The 19,698-nt window shown below is 47.5% G+C and overlaps 1 protein-coding gene across 3 annotated transcripts in view; it reads right to left on the minus strand.

The window, feature by feature from the left end:
• LNX2 (ligand of numb-protein X 2) overlaps window positions 1-19,698 on the minus strand; it is a 306,755-nt gene that overhangs the window by 253,007 nt on the left and 34,050 nt on the right. For all 3 annotated transcript variants that reach the window (XM_059995924.1, XM_059995923.1, XM_059995926.1), the window contains exon 2: window positions 13,476-13,616. The gene's annotated coding sequence lies outside the window, so the exon portion shown is untranslated. The remainder of the gene's footprint in view (window positions 1-13,475; window positions 13,617-19,698) is intronic.

Below are 19,698 nucleotides of genomic sequence, written 5' to 3' on the forward strand. Positions count from 1 at the left end.
CTCAGGCACTGGGGAAGGGGAGAGTGGGGAGCGACTGCTAATGGCATGGATTTTGGTGGGAAGAAGATAAAATGTTTTGGAATTAGTGGTGACGGCTGCACAAGTCTGTGAATATACTGAAAGCCACTAAACTCTACACTTTAAGAGGATGAACTTTTTGATATGTGAATTCTATCTCAATAAAGAAGTTATTAAAATAATATCATCCACAATCTGAAAAAAGAAAAACAAAAATAAAGGAGACTATTATGAACAACCTTATGCCAAAAAACTCAGTACTTAGATGAAATTGAGAAAATTCTTGCAAACTACTTCTCAAAATTGATTAAATTAAATAGAGAAACAAAGTAACCCTATCTTGATTAAATAAGTTGAATTATTATCAAAACTCTTTGCACAGGGCTTCCCTGGTGGCACAGTGGTTGAGGGTCCGCCTGCCAATGCAGGGGACGTGGGTTCGCGCCCCGGTCCAGGAGGATCCTACATGCCGCGGAGTGGCTGGGCCCGTGGGCCGTGGCCGCTGGGCCTGCGCGTCCGGAGCCTGTGCTCCGCAGCGGGGGAGGCCACAGCAGTGAGAGGTCCACGTACCGAAAAAAAAAAAAAAAACTCTTTGCACAAAGAAAACTTCAAGCCCAGATGGTTTCACTGACAACTTCTAGAAAACATTCAAGGAAGAAATAATAGAAATCTTACCAAAACTCTTGAAATATAGAGGTGGAGGGAATATATCCCAACTCATTTTACAAGGCCAGCATGCCCTGATACAAAAGCCTAATAAAGGCATTACAGAATAAGAAAATTATAAAATTGTGAAAGTCCTTAAAATAAATATTAGCAAATCAAATCCAACTATCTATCTACAACTGTAGCTATAACTATGTAGAAAGTACCATGACAAAGCTGAGCGCATCAGCTCCTACCTGGACTAGGGCAATAGCCTCCCATTCTGATCCCAGCTTCTCCTCACCACTGTCCTAGTGATCTCTGAAATGCAGATCTAATCACATCACTTCCCTGCTTGCAAGCAACCCTTCAGTGGCTCCCATTACTCTTAGAATCCAGACCAAAAGCACTATGCTTTCTTGGAGGCAACTCTGATATTCAGCCAAGGCATACTGATATGGATATACCAAGACATTGAAAGGCTTTTGTATTATTGGCAAACAGTCACAGAAAGGAGGACTCACACCATATTGGCCTGAGTACTCTACCTTGCTCAAGCCAGGTGACTGCAAAGGACTGAAACCCGGCAGGATTTTGCAGGGCCTTCCAAGAGACAGACCCCCCCTCACTGTGTCCCCCACCTCTTGTCTGTAGAAAAGCTTTAGACTCCTAAGCCTTCCCTGAGTTCCAAAGAGCACATTTAATCTGAGAAGTGAGAGAATGTGAAAACAAAGGAAAGCAGTCAAGCAAGACAAAATAATAATAGCTTAGCCGTATAACAAAGTCAAAGACCTTTAGTTCTTCCTCAAGGGCTATAGACAATACCCTAGCTATAACCTTGAGTCGTTTTGCAGATACTAAAACCCCCACCAGGTGGAAGAAGTTAGCTGCCTGCTCACCACCACAGACCCCAGACCAGTTGGAGCTAGAAGGTTGATGACTGAGATTCCTGAAACATCATCCTTTTACCTCACCATCTGCCAATCAGACACACTCCATGACCCTCTCCCTCACACTGTCTTTAAAAACTCTTCCCTGAAAGCCTTCGGGGCACTCAGGTCTTTTGAGCACGAGCTGCCCAATCTCCTTGCTTGGCGCCCTGCAGTAAATGCTGTACTTTCCTTCACCACAACCTGGTGTCACTAGATCGGCTCTGTTGCGTGTCAGGAGAGAGGACCCAATTTGTTTTGGTAATAGGACAAGCCACCTTATGACTTCTGATGTCACTCTGTACCTGGTCTGCCTCATGAAATGATGAGTCCCAGCGTCAGCCTCCAAGCTGAGCCAAGAGCAGGGCTGGGAAAGAAGCAAAAGAGGATGGGTCTCTAGATCTGGAGAGCTGGAGAAAGGGGGACCATACATATGCCAAGGATTGGCCACTGTCTCCGTGCACTGATGCTGGGCCAGCGAGATTTATATTCAGTGGAGTGAGTTTTCTGAAGGTAAGGCTCATGAAACCCTAGTAAACTAAGGCGATTATGTAATTCCTCTCCAAAGACTTAAAAATAGGAAGCCAGAGGAGGGATTCTTTTTTATCCCAAATAATCTTCCCTAATATAAAGTCTCTCCTTATATCTATTTTTTTTCTTATTTATACCTTCTGTTTCCTTGCTGAGATTTCCTGCTCTTTTATTTGTTTCAAGCATATTTGTAACTGCCCATTGAAGCATTTTTTAAAACGATAATTGTTTTAAAATCTGTGTCAGGTAATTCCAACATCTGTGTAATGGACATATTGGCATTTGTTGAACGTGTTTTCTCATTCAAGTTGAGTTTTTCCTGGGTCTTGGTATGATGGGTGATTTTCAATTGTGTCCTGGACATTTGAAGTATATTATGCCATGTCACTCTGGATCTTATTTATAATCTCTATTTTAGCAAGTCTACACTGACACCACCATGGTAGGGCGAGAGGAGACTTCCTTACATTTATTCAGTCTCTTTCTATTTCCTTTTCTTACACAAAATTTATCATGGAAAAGGAAGAAATCACATAGTAATATTTTAGTGTCCTGTTCATCATGCATGCCAAAACATAGCAATTAAAATAAATAAGGTTCTTATGCACAGCATGGGGACAATTTTTTCATTCACTTAAAAATGTTTGGACCAGATGACAGCTTTCTCTTGGATAATTCTGTGTCTGCTATATTTTCCCCCACACGTATATTTTCAAAGTACTCAATGATTTCATTTTTCCTGGAAATCCTGGTGCTCCTTGCTGTGAAATGACCTTTTTGTGTGTATGCGTGTGTGTGCCTGGCTTTTCCTACTATGCCATAAATTCCTCAAGAGTAAAACTATTATTTTATCTCCAAAACCTAGCATAAGATTTGACTCACAGTAATCTCTTAAAACATTTCTGCTGAACTTAACTCTGGGATATTCTGTATAACTTTTTCAAATTCAAGATTCAAAACAGAAATTTCAGAGTGATACAAAACACTCTCTCAAGATCATTAATACTCAAAGAGACAAAAATGTACGACAATAAGCTATCATTTTTCTCCTCTCATTTTGCCAAAGATTAAAAAAATCGGTTACGCTAGAGCTGATATTCAGCATATAAACGTTCATCCAGCTGGTGTCCGTCTGATGGGCGGGGTGTGTGTCTGTCCCATGTGGTTGAGCTTCTGTTTCCATTGATCAGTACTCTCATGGTATTTTACCATGCAAGTGGATATTTTGGAAGTCATGCCTGGGCTTTACTCTGTGCTAGTAAAGGTAAGGTAAAATGTTGGTGGCAATGTGAATTAATAAACCACTTTTGGAAAATAAACAATATCTATCAAGGTGTCTGAACCCTCTGATCCAGGAATTCCACCCCGAAGATAAACTCACATAAATGCACAAAGATAGATGTACAGGGATTTCCATGCCATGTCATGGCAACACGCTAGAAGTGTCATAAAAGCTCATCAGTAGGGATCGACGTCCAGTCAGCAGCTTCATGGGCGGCTGGCAGAGGCGTCCTCCTCCCAGGGTTGCAGCCGTGAGCTCAACTATCCCATGGCAGCTCCTGCTTCCCCACCTCACTGACCACGGCAGGGGCAGCGGTTTTTCTGGAAAGCACCTGTGGCAGGGAAGTTCTTGGGGACCCAGCCTAGAGCCCACTCCTCCAGTCTATCCAGCGACTTCTAGAACACACTACCACAGCTGAGACCATAGCTGAGGAAGATGCTACTACGAGTACTGCAAACGCCTCCCAACCCCCATCACTCAGGATGCTGGTGCTGGACCCAGAAAAGGGTAGGGAAGCAGCAGCCTCGCCGCCTGCAGAGATTATCCAGGAGCAGCCCCAGGGACCTCTGCCTCACTTCTGTTTTCCACATTCGTGCAAGCACGTGTGGAATGCAGCCTAATTCGTATTGGGCTGAAAGGGAGGAGGGCAAAGAAGGTTTTCAGCTTTGCAGGCTCTGAGGTCAGACTGGCAATACGGGAAGAAGACGGAACTCAATGGCGAGTGCCCATGGACCAACCCAACATAAACCCTAGTTAGCGTTTCTTATCCTCTAATAGACTAGGACCCTCAAAAACTGGAAATGGCCAAGCAGCCTTGAGTAGCGCTATCTATGGTAGGATTGAGCAAAACCAACATTTTATTTTTAATTTATTTTCAGATTCTCCTAGGTTTTGGTTAAGTTCTTGAATGGTATCTACCTCCCCCAGTGCCAAACCTGCCTCTTACGGATGCTCCTGAGGGCTCAGCCTCATTGTGCAGGCGTCCAAAGGTTTTTCAGGAAGAGTTTTAAAAATCAGCTTCTCAAAGGGGAACAAGACCCCAAAAAGGTTGAGAAACACTGAGCTGAGGGAAGTGGGGTTCAATTATAACACATCTGATCCTGAGTGGAGGTGGGGACAGTGTGCTGGTGGCCAAAACGGTCTGGTTCTGAGGGGGTCGCCAGCCCCCTCTGCCCCCAGTGTCCTCCCAGGGTCCCCTATTTATTGACCCTTGTCAGCTAAATTTGGTTGTGCATCACGGGCACCGGCAGAATTTGTTAACATACAGAGTTCTGGTACCCACCTTAACCCAGACTTGCTGGATCAAAATTTTCAAAGACAGAAACCAGTCTGACCAGAAATCCAAATGTTTTAAATACCTGATGGTTCAGTTAGATACAGCACCAAGTTTGGGAACCAGGGCACAGAGAACTCCGTGCTTTGTTGCTTCCAGGTCCTGGTTTCCTCTCCTGGTGCTCCCTGCCCCATGCTGGCTGCTGCCCCGGTGACTCAGGACAGTCAGGGCACATGCCGGGGACAGGTAAGCACTCCTCAGTCACTCAGTGAGCCTGGGGAGCCACGGCCCAGCATGCGCTCAGGCTCCCTGTCTGGAGAAACGAACACTATCGCTCCTAGGAGGCACCGGGGAGGAATGACTCATGTCGAGAACTTTGAAATCTGCAGATAAAAGGCACTGCCGACCCCACGCTGGAACTGCTGTCACAGAGACCGCTCTCCTGGGAGGGCACGAGGGCCCTCGCAGACCACCTGTGCGTGAAAACGCCCGCCGCTCCACAGCCAACACGGCCCCGTCCTCCATCGTCAAGGTTACCGCCCCCGCACCATGCTGCGAAAACACATTGCTGCATGAGGACCGCGCTGCAGAGTGCTTCTTCCCAAGTTTGACGCCAAACGTTTCTGCCTGGGATCAACCCCAGCTGTGGGATCTACTGGTTGAATTTAACCCTATCTTCATGTCCCCGTGGACCTTAAACACTTCATTGTATCGCACGATAGTCAGCACGGGGTGAAGGGCACTGGATGACGTCTTTACAAGGCGGCCAGATGTCGCCACGGGGCCAGCAGCTTTTATCCCGCGGCTGCTGAATTTCATGTATATCCTATTTATCAGCGGGAATATTGTCAGTTTTATAAACAGAAACTGAATGACCATAAATCATTCTGTGGGGAGGTAACTGGGGGGAATAGGGGCAGGTCTGTTTGTAAGGCTGCCAGCCAGGGGTGTTCATCCACCCAGTAAGCAAGCCTGCAGAGTGTGAGCCCCTCCCCGGACTGCTGGGCTCGGCTAGTGCCCACCGTTCGCTCTGCTGGGCAAGACGCCCTGGCAGACAGGGCAGAATAAATTCACCAGCCTTGAAATCTTCATTGGCTTGTTTATAAGATATTCTCATATTTCCCTGTTCTTTCCACAACGTCAAGGTCGTAGGATCAGAGTAACTCCTGTCTCAGAGCCCAAACACATACAGTTAAGTACTACTGTTTGGTTTTCTACCCCACCTGCCACCCACACCCACCACTACAAGCCTACAGTTTGATTTCCTTGAGTTCTAGTCTAACTTCTTCAAGCTTAGGTGACATGGCATGACTGATGGATTACATCCACCTCTGAGCACTTACTGTGTGTACACAGCACGGGGACCTCCAGGAAAACCCTAGTCTGGTTAGCACTACTAGAGCCCCCATTTTACAGATGGCAAAACTGAGGATCAGAGAGGTCAAGTAACCTGGTCAGGTTCCCACAGCCAGTAAGTGGCAGAGCCAGGGTTAGAAATCGTATTCAGTGTGTTTTCAAAACCAGGACTAACATGATAGGATGAAAAGGACTTGAGCAGACTGGGCCAGGGGTAAGGATACCCAGAAAACACTCCAAATTCATGAGCTTCAATCAGCACCACTTTGTTTTGATATCTTTTCCAAGGACAGGAATGCTGGGGGGTAAAAGAGGGTTAGTCAAGAAAATAGCCCTTCCCTTGGAGGCGCTCAGGCTTGGGCATGCGTCCGTGTCATCTGGAAGGCTTGTTCAAGCAAGATTGCGGGCCCTCCTCACAATTTTCTGATTGAGTAGATCTGGGCTGGAGCCTGAGAACATGCATTTCTAATAAGCTCCAGCTGGTGCTGATGCTATGGCCCAGGGACCCCACCTTGAGAACCACTGCTGCGGCCCGTAACACTCAGCTGGACACCAGCTCACGGTTGTTCAGGGTTGTCCCTCAACAAACCTGGGTCCCAGCCCCTGCTCTTCCCATTCTCTCCCTCACACCCCGTCCCTCATCCATGCTCCCCCGCGGGCTGTCCTCCCATATCCGGTCCTGCCTGCAGGGAGTTCAGACAGTGACTGCCACCTTCAGCCATCATCTGTCCCAGGGGTCACTGACATAGAACACAGGAGGGAGGGGACAGTTCCTAACCCCATGGAATACGTTAGGGACGGCGGCATTTCATGTGTCAGGTCTGTCTCTAGGCTGCCTGGATTTCCCCGGTCCCTTGGGTCACGCTCCACGGGCTCAACATTTCTTCCACCTTCACATTGGACTAAGCTCTGCTCCTGATACTTGAGGCTACAGACCCAGATTCTCCTAGGACACGGAATGTGTACATACTTTCAAGAAAAAGGCACATGTCAGAAAAAAAGGCAAGTACAAGAAAAAGCTTCCAGGAGGTAGGATGCCATCAGTGCAGCTAAAAGGAACGGCAAGTTACACGTTGCTTCTGCCCACTTCACCCTCAGTTCTTTGCATCGGCAGCAACAGCAGAGGTGGCTTTTCTCCCTTTATTTTCGCTCCGTTCAAGTCCTGCGTTGCCTTCCAGTTACTCCTTGGGAAGGACCCTGGACCTCTTTCAATCCACACCCTCCTTTCATGTGCCCCGTCCGTCACCACACCTACCTCTGCCTCACAGTGACCTTTCCTCACACAGACTCCATTCCTGCCCTTTGCTGGCAGCTAGCCACGTAAGCAGGATGCACTGTCCCCATCCCCCTGCAACTCCTCCAGGCGGGGGTGCTCCCCTACCCACCCCCACCCAACCCCCACACAGTCCTCCAAGTAGTGATGCACCCCAGCCCCCCAGCCCCAGCCCCAGGTGGTAGCGGTGCCTTGTGGCACAGAGTTCGGACTCATCCGAGCTTTATTAACGAGTACATGAATGACCTCTTAGGTCTCATTCAGGGCACGTAGAAACACTGCAAGTTAGCCTCTAGAACAGACTCTGTGTGGTAACCCTCACTGACCAGGATCATCATTCTAAATAACCAGATACTTTTGCTTGGCCTGGTCAAAACCCAAAGGCTACTTGCAAGAAGGAAACCCTGTACTCCCTCTGCCACAACTCAACTCCTTCCCTCTGTCTGTCGTTCCCTCCCTCCCTCCCTTTCTTCCTTCCACCTACTGAGGTCCCTCGAGTATCACCACGTGTCCAGCTTTCGGCTGGTCGGTGTGGATACAGTGGTGAATGAGGCCAGCACTCCAATCACTGACCCCAGAAACCAGTGCTCTGGGGGCCTCATTTCCTGGCCTGGGCCTAAGGTCCTTTCCCTGCAGGGCAGGGAGGGAGTGACTGTTGTTCCTGGGGCCTGGGATGAAGCTGTGTATGAGAGGAATGTTCTAGGTATAGGGATGACTTGGCTAACGCAGCCTAAATGTTTTACTCAGCCCAATGTACACACTTCTCAAGTACACCACTCACAGCCTCGACCAATGTCCACACTCACGTAACCAGCAACCAGATGAGGAAAGAGAACCTGCCTGGCACCCACAGAGGTCACTGTTTCAGCCGCTTCCCCTCTCCAGCCAACAGTCACCACTATCCGACCTCAGAACGACGTGAAACTTCATATTCATGGAACCGCATTTATACACTTTGTCTCTGGCTTCCTCTGCTCTCCGTGAGCTTTGTGAGGTTCGACGTGGCTCGTCCACGTCACGTGGCTGTAGGCGCCCCACGTGGGAGAGCGCTCCAGGCTCTGTTCATCCCTTCTCTGTGGATGGGTGCCTGGGTCGTTTCCCCTTCGGTACCGTCACAAACAGCGCGGTGATGAGCCGTCTCGTACTCATCTTGGATGAGCCAGGAACCCGTGTCCGCTGAGAAGGTGCCCAGGGTTGGGGTTGCTGAGGCATAGGGTCTGCAGAAGTCTAGCTCTAGAGGATGCTGCCAACGGGTTCTCAGAGTGGTTCTATTACTTCACATCCCATTTCACCAACGCTCGGTACCGTTTGTCCTCCTCACTGTGCCATCCCGATGGGTGTATAACATCCTGGCTTTCATCTGTGTTTCTCTGAAGACGATGGATGCTGAACATCTGTTCAGAAGTTTAATGGCTATTTGACTCTCCTCTCTGGTTGACAGTTTTTTCCCCTAATTTCTTTCTTCTGGGAGGATTTTGCTTTATTTTTTATTTGCCTTATTTTTTGTCAACGTGAGTGAAAATTAGTGTTCATTTAGTATGTATCTGGCTTACGTTTATGTTCATGGTCAATTGTCAGAGAAAACAATAACTATATTGATAACTATGAGAGATGGTATTTCTGACTGCTTGCTGTCTTATGTCACCTTCACAAAGACCCTGAGAGGTAAGATACAATCATCTCCCCTTTTACAGAAGAGTAAACTGAGGCACAAAAAGGTTAAGGAACTTACACAAGAGCACACGGCTAGGACTTCCCTGTTGGCGCAGTGATTAAGAATCCACATGCCAATGCAGGGGACATGGGTTCGAGCCCTGGTCCGGGAAGATCCCACATGCCGCGGAGCAACCAAGCCTGTGCGCCAAAACTACTGAGCCTGTGTTCTAGAGCCCGCGAGCCACAACTACTGAGCCTGTGAGCCACAACTACTGAAGCCCACACGCCTAGCATCCGTGCTCTGCAACAAGAGATGCCACTGCAATGAGAAGCCCGCGCACCGCAACGAAGAGTAGCCCCCGCTCGCCGCAACTAGAGAAAGCCCGTGTGCTGCAGTGAAAACCCAATGCAGCTAAAAATACAAATAAGTAAATTTATTAAAAAAAAAAAAAAAAAGAGCACACGGTTAAGTAAGTGCCTGAGTCGCGATCTAAACCCAGGCAGACAGCCCCACTCTAGGGCTTCCGCTGTTCGTCTCTATCCTGGTCGGCTTCCAGGCCCTGTCACCCTCGACACTGCACACACAACAGAGACCATCCACCTCCGTCACCCAGTTAGGACTCTCCACTGTCTGCTGCGCAGCCTCAGCTGGTCTGTTCTCCAGCCTCCACTGCTCCTGGGATGCGGTTTTGCGGGTCATGGGAACGTGGTCTCTGTGTGTCCCGTATTTTCAAGGCGGTCAGCACGCCCTCTGCATCTTCGGTTTGGAAGATACAGGCCTGATAACTGCCACTCCATGTTCTAGATGGAACTTTGAGTCTGGTGACTCCTTCCTGAGACCCCACCCCTGCCACCCTCTTTTTGTTTATGCCCTCATGCCATCCAAGTTTCCTCTGTTTCCTCTGCGGAGTCACATCTCCTTTAAGGGGAGAAGCTGTTGTCTATTCATCTTGATACTACTCTTACTAAAGGAACAGAGGGGGCTTCCCTGGTGGTGCAGTGGTTAAGAGGCCGCCTGCCGATGCAGGGGACGCGGGTTCGTGCCCCGGTCCGGGAAGATCCCACATGCCGCGGAGCGGCTGGGCCCGTGAGCCATGGCCGCTGAGCCTGCACGTCCGGAGCCTGTGCTCCGTAATGGGAGAGGCCACAACAGTGAGAGGACCGCGTACCGCAAAAAAAAAAAAAAAAAAAAAGGAACAGAGGGAAAAAAGGAACAGAGGGAGGGAAATGATTGTCTCATAGACGGTTTAATTACCACCGGGATCAGAACTATTTATCACTAAGGTATTTCATAATTTCCATCAAGAGCATCTACATGGGACAAAAACGGACTGAAAATGGCAGAAAGTATCGCAGTGGAAAATACAGGTCCTGCTATGCCCCTTAGTCCCCTACCTTTGGGCTAAAACTATGGTGGAAAATAATAATAACATTTAAAAAATAATGATAATGATAAATAAACATGATAATGATGATTATAACAACAACGATAATAATAATGGAGTGTCTTCAAGAAGCTTATAATCCGTTCTAGGCCACCATTTGAGTAAACAGAGGGGCCTTGTACCTTGGTCCACAGACCAATCAACTTGAACTCCACTGAGAAAAAAAGGAAAAATGTAAAGCCAAGAGCGAACCAGCGTCAGCTCCCGTGACTCTCATCATCCCCCCCCACCCACCGCTGCAGAGCATGTTTAGGGCTATGTCCTCAGGGCACGGGCTTCGGGCCTCGTCCTCCACGTCCAACGGAAAGCGAAGTCCTGCCAATCCAACCCTGTCCTCTCTGCTGTTCTTCCCTGGTTCAGGTTCAATTCTGAACCATTACAGTAGCCTCACCTCTGCTGACTGGTTCCCTGGCCTCCTCTGTCCCTGCCGCTGCAGTCCCTGCCCCTGCCTCTCCCACTGTTACCAGAATACAAAATCTAAGAGGCACATCCTTGAGTCCACCGCGGAAGGACAGGGGCTTCTGCACCAGCCCCAGCTCCCTGGCTGCCTGCAGCTCAGACACCCCTTCCGTTGCACTCTCCACGCCTGTGCCCCACCAGCTCCCCTTCTACCTCATCCCGGGCTTTGTCTCCCAACTCATAGACTTTCTTCTTGGCTCTGATGGAAGCTTCCAGCACTGTTCCGGGCTGGGCCTAGCACCCCACCCCCTGGCCCCCAGCCCCCTGACTCTGTCCACATGGAGGTCACGTGATAATATTCAAGGCCATCTGTCTCCTCTCCCCTGTGGTCCCGATTCCCCAAGAGCACAGACTGGGTCCTGTTTCTCACCTGCGACTCCTCTGAGCCCAGCCCAGTGTTGGGCTCAGGAAAGGTGCCCAGGAAGTTGATCCCGCCTTCAGAAGCCTCCTCAACCATTAGGGCCCCTGAGAGCCTCAGCTCCTATAGCCCATGACAGGGAATCAGGCTGGAAGATGAATCAACCACTTGTTTCATGGACGGAGAGCACAGATGACAGCGCGGTGTGCGTATGCAGCAGGAAATGAGGTCACTGAGACACTGCCCTCCTGTGCTGATCCGACTGGGACCAGCCGTAGGGTAGAGCACATGGGCAGGTTTCTAACAGGGACAGCAGGCTTCTGGGCTACTTCTTGTTCTCCCCATACCCGTGGGAAAGAGCAGAACTGGAACCCAAGCCAAAGAGGGGAATGAGGAGTGGCTATTTCTCCCTCCCAGGGTTCCACCACCCAGCCACGGAGAACGGGCAGGCGTCGGCCGGCCAGACATGGGTCTTTCAGGGCAGGTCAGAGAAGGCGCAGGCCCTGCCTGCGCAAGCAGCAGCATCGCTCCCAGGCTGGCACGCCCGTCACCTTCAGGCCACCCCGTGGAGAGGCTGCCAGCCCTCCCCTACCCGGTTAAGGGCAGGCTGGTGTGGGCTGCCCGTTATCAGGCAAAGTCAGGAAAGCAGAGGCCTGGCAGCTTAAACCCCGTGCGGGTGAGCAGACATCCAGGGACCGAGTCCTTGAAAGCACGCTGCTCAGAGCCAGCCACCCACGTACACACATTCCCAACACAGCACGGGGCCCAAATTCAAGCAGCCGCATTCGGTCTGGCAGCCAGCACTGTAGGCCAACAGGCTTCCACCACCTCAGAGGACAGTCTGGAGTCCACGGGAAATCTCATTACAATGGTTCTTCCTGGAAGGGCCCAGGCCCTGTCTAGGATGGGATGTCTCACTCCAGGACCCTGGCTCTTTGCACCTCACCTGCTGCCGACCCCCTGTGTCCTTTCGGAGGGCTGACCATGCCCAGACCAGGCATCTAGATTCTGCCCTGACTGCTGCTAGCTGAGTGACCACAGGCAATTCCATGACCCTGAGCCAGACTCAGCACAACCCAGCCCACCAGAGCAAAACCCACAGGACTTGCCCAGCGTCAGGGGATGAGTTAGGAAGCGTAAGTGCATCCACACCATGGAACCATACACTCCCATTAGGAAAAAACTACTGATGCGAAAAGAACTCCAAAATGCATTGTTACGTGATGAACAACAAGGTCCTACTGTATAGCACAGGGAACTATACTCAATATCTTGTAATAAATATAATGGAAAAGAATCTGAAAAAGAATAGATATACAATGTATAGCTGATCCATTTTGTTATCAAGCAGAAACTAACACACCATTGTCAAGCAATTATACTCCAATAAAGACGTTAAAAAAAAAAGAACGGATATACATATATACGAAACTGAATCACTACGCTGTACTCCAGAAACTAACACAACATTGTAAATCAACTATACTTCAATTTAAAAAAAAAAAAAAAAAGATGACTCTGAGACGTTAGTCTGAATGAGCAGATTGACTAAAATATGGACCCAAGGAAGAAGGGGAAGGTTTTGGGAAAAGAAAATAAATTTAAACTTGAACTGTTGAGGTGGAAATGCAAGAAATGTCCAAATTAAGACGTTTAGCAGGAAACTGAAGACGTGTCAAGAGAGCGCATGAGACATGGTATTGATGATGGAGATCTGGGGCCATGACTTCAGAAGGGACATTTAAAGACGTGGGAATGGATGACAGGCTATTCTTCAGGTGAAAGGGGCAGAAACCTAACTCCACCTGCTTTAAAAAATAAAGGGGGAGGGAATCTATTAGAATAAATTACTGTGTAATCCAAGGAGAAGCACAGATATGGCTGAATCTAGGTACTGAAAAAACATCATCAGGATTCTGAGGGGGAAAAGTTCCTACTATGTAAGTTCAAGAAAGAGAAAAGAGATTGTTGTTTAGCCCTAGTCCCAAGCCATGAGCACGCAGCCACACAGAAAGTGTTTCAAAGCCATCCCTATCACTTGGTGCGAGTCTCAGGCCAACGTCACACCTCCCCTCTGGAGACCAGCCACAACTGACAGCACAAACCAGCTAATCCTGAAATCCAAGCTTCCCACAGCTCTACATGAGGACAGCCCCTGCTTGGTTCAGACAGTGCAACACAGCTCTCCCAGCTGAGCGAGTAATAAAGTCGACGCGTGCACAGAACGAGGGGGATGTGCTCTCTCCTTACCGTGCTTCTGCTGCTCTCTGGCCACCTTCCAGCTCACCTCTGCTCGCCTTGATTCACACACCGGTCCCAGCCACTTGTCCACAAGTTGTTCCCTGGCAGCTCCAGGCTCCCATGGTCTGTAGAGCTCTAGTCCCAGAATTCCTGACAATGTAAGGAAAGACATAGGACTCTCACTGGGCGCTGGTAACAAGATTTCTTCCTCTTTCCCCTTCAGAATGAGGGATGAGAGTGGCTTCTGGCTGTTGGTTCTCTTAGCCCTGACAGCACCTCTACAAATAATTCCTTCTTTAATTTCTTCAGTTGACCTGTATGAATGGAATTCTGTTTCTACCCATGACCCTGCCTGATCCAGGTGTCCAGCACGAGGGTGAAAGTTACTCATTTCTCTTCAAAGAAAGGGTTGCTGAGCAGACACAAATATACCTCCACAACGAGGGGACCTACCTGAGAGGGTGGGAGGGGACACCAGCTGAGGACAGAGCTTTGGAGATGGCTGTGTCTAAGGGGCAAGAGAAAGGAGACAGTCTGACAGGGGAGGCTGTGGAATTCAAGGGAGTTATGGGAATGTTTTGAAGAAAATGTTACGGAAATACCCTGAGAGAGAGGAATACATTTCAAGAAAGTTACAGGTGCCACTGAAGTTCAATAGTATGAGAGCTAGGAAGAGGTTCCTGGATTTATTGCTTTAGAAAGTATTGCTACATCACGAATCATTAGAGAAATGTAAATCAAAACCACAATAAGATATCACCACACACCTGTCAGAAAGGCTATCATCAAAAAGTCTACAAATCACAAATGTTGGCAAGGATGTGGAAAAAAGGGAACCCTCATACACTGTTGGTGCAATCGCTGTGGAAAACAGTACAGAGGTTCCTCAGAAAACTAAAAATAGAACAACCATATGATCCAGCAATTCCACTCCTGGGTACATACCCAGAAAAGACAAAAACGCTAATTCGAAAAGATACATGTACCACAATGTTCATAGGAGCATTATTTCCAATAACGAAGATATGCAAGCAACCTAAGTGACCATCGACAGATGAATGCATAAAGAAGATGTGGCACATATATACAATGGAATATTACTCAGCCATGAAAAAGAATGAAATAATGTCATTTGCAGCAACATGGATGGACCTGGTGGGTATTTTGCTTAGTGAAACAAGTCAGAGAAAGACAAATAGTGTATATTATCACTTACTTGTGGAATCTAAAAGTGAAATAAATAAATGAATATAATGAAACAGAAACAGACTCATAGATACAGAGAACAAACTAGTGATTACCAGTGTGGAGAGGGAAGTGGGGAGGGGCAAGATAGTGGTAGAGGATTAAGAGGTGCAAACCACTATGTATAAAATAAATAAGCTACAAGGATATACTGTCCAGCACAGGGAATACAGCCAATAGTTTACAATGACTTTAAATGGAGTATAATCTATAAAAATATTGAATCACTATGCTGTACTCCTGAAACTAATAGAGTATTATAAATCAACTATACTTCAATTAATTAATGACCTAATTAAATAAAAACAACAAAAAACAAAGTTATTGCTAACCTTTGAACAGTTTCAGTAGAATAGTGTGACGGTTTTAAAAGCATGCCCCCCGCCCATTATTTACACTCTTCCCATGAGGGGTGGTGCCTATAACCCTTCCCCTTGAATCTGGGCTGGTATATGACTGTTCTAACCAACAGAGCACAGCAGAGGAGGCGTTGCGTAGGTTTTGAGGCCAGGTCAGAAATTGCATGAAACTGGGGGCTGGTCTTGAGATGCTCACTTTGGGCGAAACCGGACACCAGGTCAAAAGTCCAACTACACTGCATCTGCCTTGCTGATGCCCCAGGTAACAGCCTAGGTGAACCCTCACCTGACGTCCAATGTCCACTACCAGCCATATGAGTGAGCCACCTTGGACATCCAGCCCTCAGATGACAGCAGCGCCAACAGATATCTGACTGAGACTACACGAGTCACCTCAGGCAAGAGCTTTCCCCCAGCCCTTCCCAAATTCTTACTCCATACAATCACAAGAAGAGTTAAATGCGTGGTGGTTTTTGTTTTTTTTGTTGTTGTTTTGTGGTACGCGGGCCTCTCACTGTTGTGGCCTCTCCCGTTGCGGAGCACAGGCTCCGGACGCGCAGGCTCAGCAGCCATGGCTCACGGGCCCAGCCGCTCCGCAGCATGTGGGATCTTCCCGGACCGGGGCACGAACCCATGTCCCCTACATCGGCAGGCGGACTCTCAACCATTGCGCCACCAGGGAAGCCCGGTTTTTTCTTTTTAATGGAAGTATAGTTGATGTACAATACTATGTAAGTTACAGATGTATAATATAGTGATTCACAATTTTTAAATGTTATACCCCACATATAATTATTATAAAATATTGGCTATATTACAATTTATCCTTGTAGCTAATTTTTTTTCTAAATTTTTTAAAAAATTTATTTATTTTATTTATTTTTGTCTCTGTTGGGTGTTCGTTGCTGTGCACGGGCTTTCTCTAGTTGCAGCGAGCGGGGGCTACTCTTCGTTGCGGTGCACAGGCTTCTCATTACGGTGGCTTCTCTTGCTGCAGAGCACGAGCTCTAGGCACGCGGGCTTCAGTAGTTGTGGCACGCAGGCTCAGTAGTTGTGGCACGCAGGCTCAGTAGTTGTGGCGTACCGGCGTAGTTGCTCCGTGGCATGTGGGATCTTCCTGGACCAGGGCTCGAACCCATGTCCCCTGCATTGGCAGGCGGATTCTTAACCACTGTGCCACCAGGGAAGCCCTATCCTTGTAGCTTATTTTATACAGAATAGTTTGTACCTCTTAATCCCCTACCCCTGTATTGTCCCTCCCCACTTCCCTTTCCACACTGATAGCCAATGGTTTCTTCGCTATATCTGTGTGTCTGCTTCTTTTTTGTTATATTCACTAGTTTGTTGTATTTTGCCTTAAGTTGCTAAGTTTTAGGGGTGGTTTGTTACACAGCAATAGTAAGGAACAGCTTTTGGCACTGGAGGTGGGGTACTCCATAAGAAACACGTTTTAGACGTGTGGGATTGGATTTGGGACTGAGCCAAAGCTCAGAGGACTTGGAGGACACTTTTAATAAAAGTCTGATGAACCCTAAGGAGGTTGTCAGTGATGGATTAAAAGGAAAATGAGGGAAAGGCTATCGGGAAAAGGAGGAAAGCAGACCCTTGTTATAAAATGGCAGAAAGGTTAGCAAAATTTCACTTGTGGAAATGTGGAAAATCAAAATCATACCTAATGAACTGATGACTCTGGCTACGGATATTTTTGGGCAGAATGTCAAAAGTGACAGTTGGCTTTAAAAAGAAAAAAAAACCTACGTTATCATAAGGTACGGCTAGAGAAAGGAAAGCTAAAAAAGAAGAAGGAATGATTCCATTTTTAAGCAGAATTTAGAGAAAATGTAAGAGAACCAGAACTTGCTGTTTCAAAAATAAAACTACCTCTCATCTCCACATCTCCTAGCAGAAGATTCTCAAAGTAAGAAAGGGCCTCACAGAAAATATCAAATCCAGGGCACTAACAGGGAAACATCGCAAGGTAAAAATGAGACCAAGTATGTTACTAGGGCACCCTTTGTTATAAGACCTCAGAAAGCTCTTAAATGGTGCCTTCGTTGTATGTAAAACACACAATCTGTTAAGGATCTTAAGGTCTTGCCTAGCAAACCCTGTCTTTTTTTTTTTCAGACCCTGTCTTTTAAACAACAGAGCGTCTAAGGATAGTAAGGACATTATCTCAGACAGAAACCTTTCAAAGAGCACAACGTGGAGAGGGACTCAACTTGAAAGATCTGCAGGCATGGCTTTTGTCTCATGCAGTGGACTATGAATTGATACACAGGAAACTCACACAGTTTTTAAAGGAATTGTACCACCTTTGAGTGAAAGGGACAGAGATGGTACAAAATGAAAAGAGGCTTTTAGACACCCTCCCCCAACTTCCTATGGGCAGGAAGCGATTGAGAAAGCTACTCAGTAGCAAACATGGGCCATTTTTATATGGAAAAGGAAGGATGACTTAGGGCAAGGAATCAGGGTCCCAAAGAGCCACAGCCACGAAAACAACTTCCAGGAACTCTAATGAAAGTATTCTAAGCCCAGAAGGATTTCAGAATGCTATATCCCAGTGACTAATATGTGTCTCCCACTTTCCATTTTTTTAAATAGGAGTATCTATAAGCAGTTATCCCATGCCCAACACTGTAGTTCAAGTGAATGGAGAGCAAATCACATGATTCTTTCGTTCACAGATCTTCAGAGAGGAACCGTACTCAAGAAACCTCATTCATAAAGCCTCTTCTGCCTGGGGACTCAGTTTATATGGCAAGATCCCGACCTGGACTCTGATGCTTTAACGGCATGAGACTTTAGTGGGTTCTTGGAGTAAGATGAGTATTTTGCACGTAGGAGAAATGTAAATAATTTGTGACCAGAGGGTGGACTGTGGTCATTTTATTATTTTTTTAACGTCTTTATTGGAGTATAATTGCTTTACAATGGTGTGTTAGTTTCTTCTTTATAACAAAGTGAATCAGTTATACATATACATATGTTCCCATATCTCTTCCCTCTTGCGTCTCCCGCCCTCCCACCCTCCCTATCCCACCCCTCCAGGCAGTCACAAAGCACCGAGCTGATCTCCCTGGGACTGTGGTCATTTTAAAACATGGTCCCCAAATTCCTTGATACTCCTTCCAATGAGAAGTGGGGTCCATTTCCCCTCCCCTTGAATCTGGGCAGGCTGATGGTGCTTTGATCAATACAGCAGTGGAATCATGGAAGTGATGCTGTATGACTTCGGGTGTTAGGGTGAAAAGAACCACGCAGCTTCTGCCTGGGACACTTTGGGGACACTTCCTCTGGGTGAAGCCAGCTACCATGACCACCCTGAGCCTGCCAGGTGGAGAGGTCATGAGGTATTCCAGTAGACAGACCCAACTGAGCTTTCAGACAGGTCAGCAGTCTGACTGCCAGCCAGGGGAATGAGGCATCTTGGAGGCCAGCCCACTTGACCCTTCAGCCCGAGCCAACATCTGCCTGCTGCCGTGAGAGAACCAAGGAAGAACAGTGCAGTAAGCCCTTCTCAAGTTCCCCACCTACAAAACTGTGAGCGAAACAGAACGATTGCTGTTTTAAGCCACTGTGTTTGGCAGTAATTTTCAGGCAGCAGTGGTAACTGGAACACACAAGGACAGTGCAAACCAGATTACACAAGGTTGGGAATTAATGAATGGTGAAGATATTGCAGCAATATGAGAGATTCAGCAGAGAAGGAAAGGAAAGATATGACACAGTGGGTGGAAGCAAGTGGACTTGAGGGAAAATTTCTTCTTAGGATGGGAGAGCTGAGCCAATGGAGAGAAAGAGAGTGAAGCTGTGAGAGCCATCCTGAGAGAGGCCTAGCGTGATGAGCTCGGGTGTACAGAACCTTGGTTGGGGGGAGAGCAATTTCTGCTCCGACGCGGGAGAGATGGAGGGGACGATGAATTTGGCTGGGAAAAGGATAGAGAACAGTGCCACCAGACAAAGTAAGAATTACTTCCTTAAAAATCAAACCTGGGACTTCATGTCAAGATGGACAGTGGGATCAAAAACAACCACATCCAAAAAAAACCTCTCTGCTCCAAACACTTAACAATATGCGTAAGATATAAGGAGAAAAAAAAATTTTTTTAAGTCATAGCTGGGTTCAAAATCAAGATAAACATTTCTTTTTATTAGAATTTCCAAGTAACACGAGGAAATGGCAGTGAGTAAACGGGGAAGCAATTAAGATAAAGACCATTGAAACGCTATTTAAGAACAATCCGGTCCCCAAAATCCTCTCCCGGGTTTGACTTACAAGACACTGAAGGGGACTGCAGCTAGTGGGTTCGTGGTCTGGAAGCAGAAGGGACAGCATCTGGGGGTTGCAGGTCTGCAGACTAACCAGGAGGACTTAAACTGCTGTACACAGGATGAAGGAGCAAGTACCATTGTTTAGAGACTGGTGTGGGATAGACCCACTCTACCGCCCAAAGCTGCTGAGCTTCCACTGTTCATGAAGAATTGCAGGCTTCAGAAAGGAGCGATACAGACCCAGACTGGTGGCCGGCAGCCGACCCCAAACCACTCACTGGATCTATGTACAGAGCATCAGGTAGCCAGCCTCTGGACTGAGGGCTAGAGGATCAGAGAGCACAGTCACA

The sequence above is a fragment of the Delphinus delphis genome, chromosome 18 (assembly GCF_949987515.2).
Source record: "Delphinus delphis chromosome 18, mDelDel1.2, whole genome shotgun sequence".
In the NCBI taxonomy this organism is placed as follows: domain Eukaryota; kingdom Metazoa; phylum Chordata; class Mammalia; order Artiodactyla; family Delphinidae; genus Delphinus; species Delphinus delphis.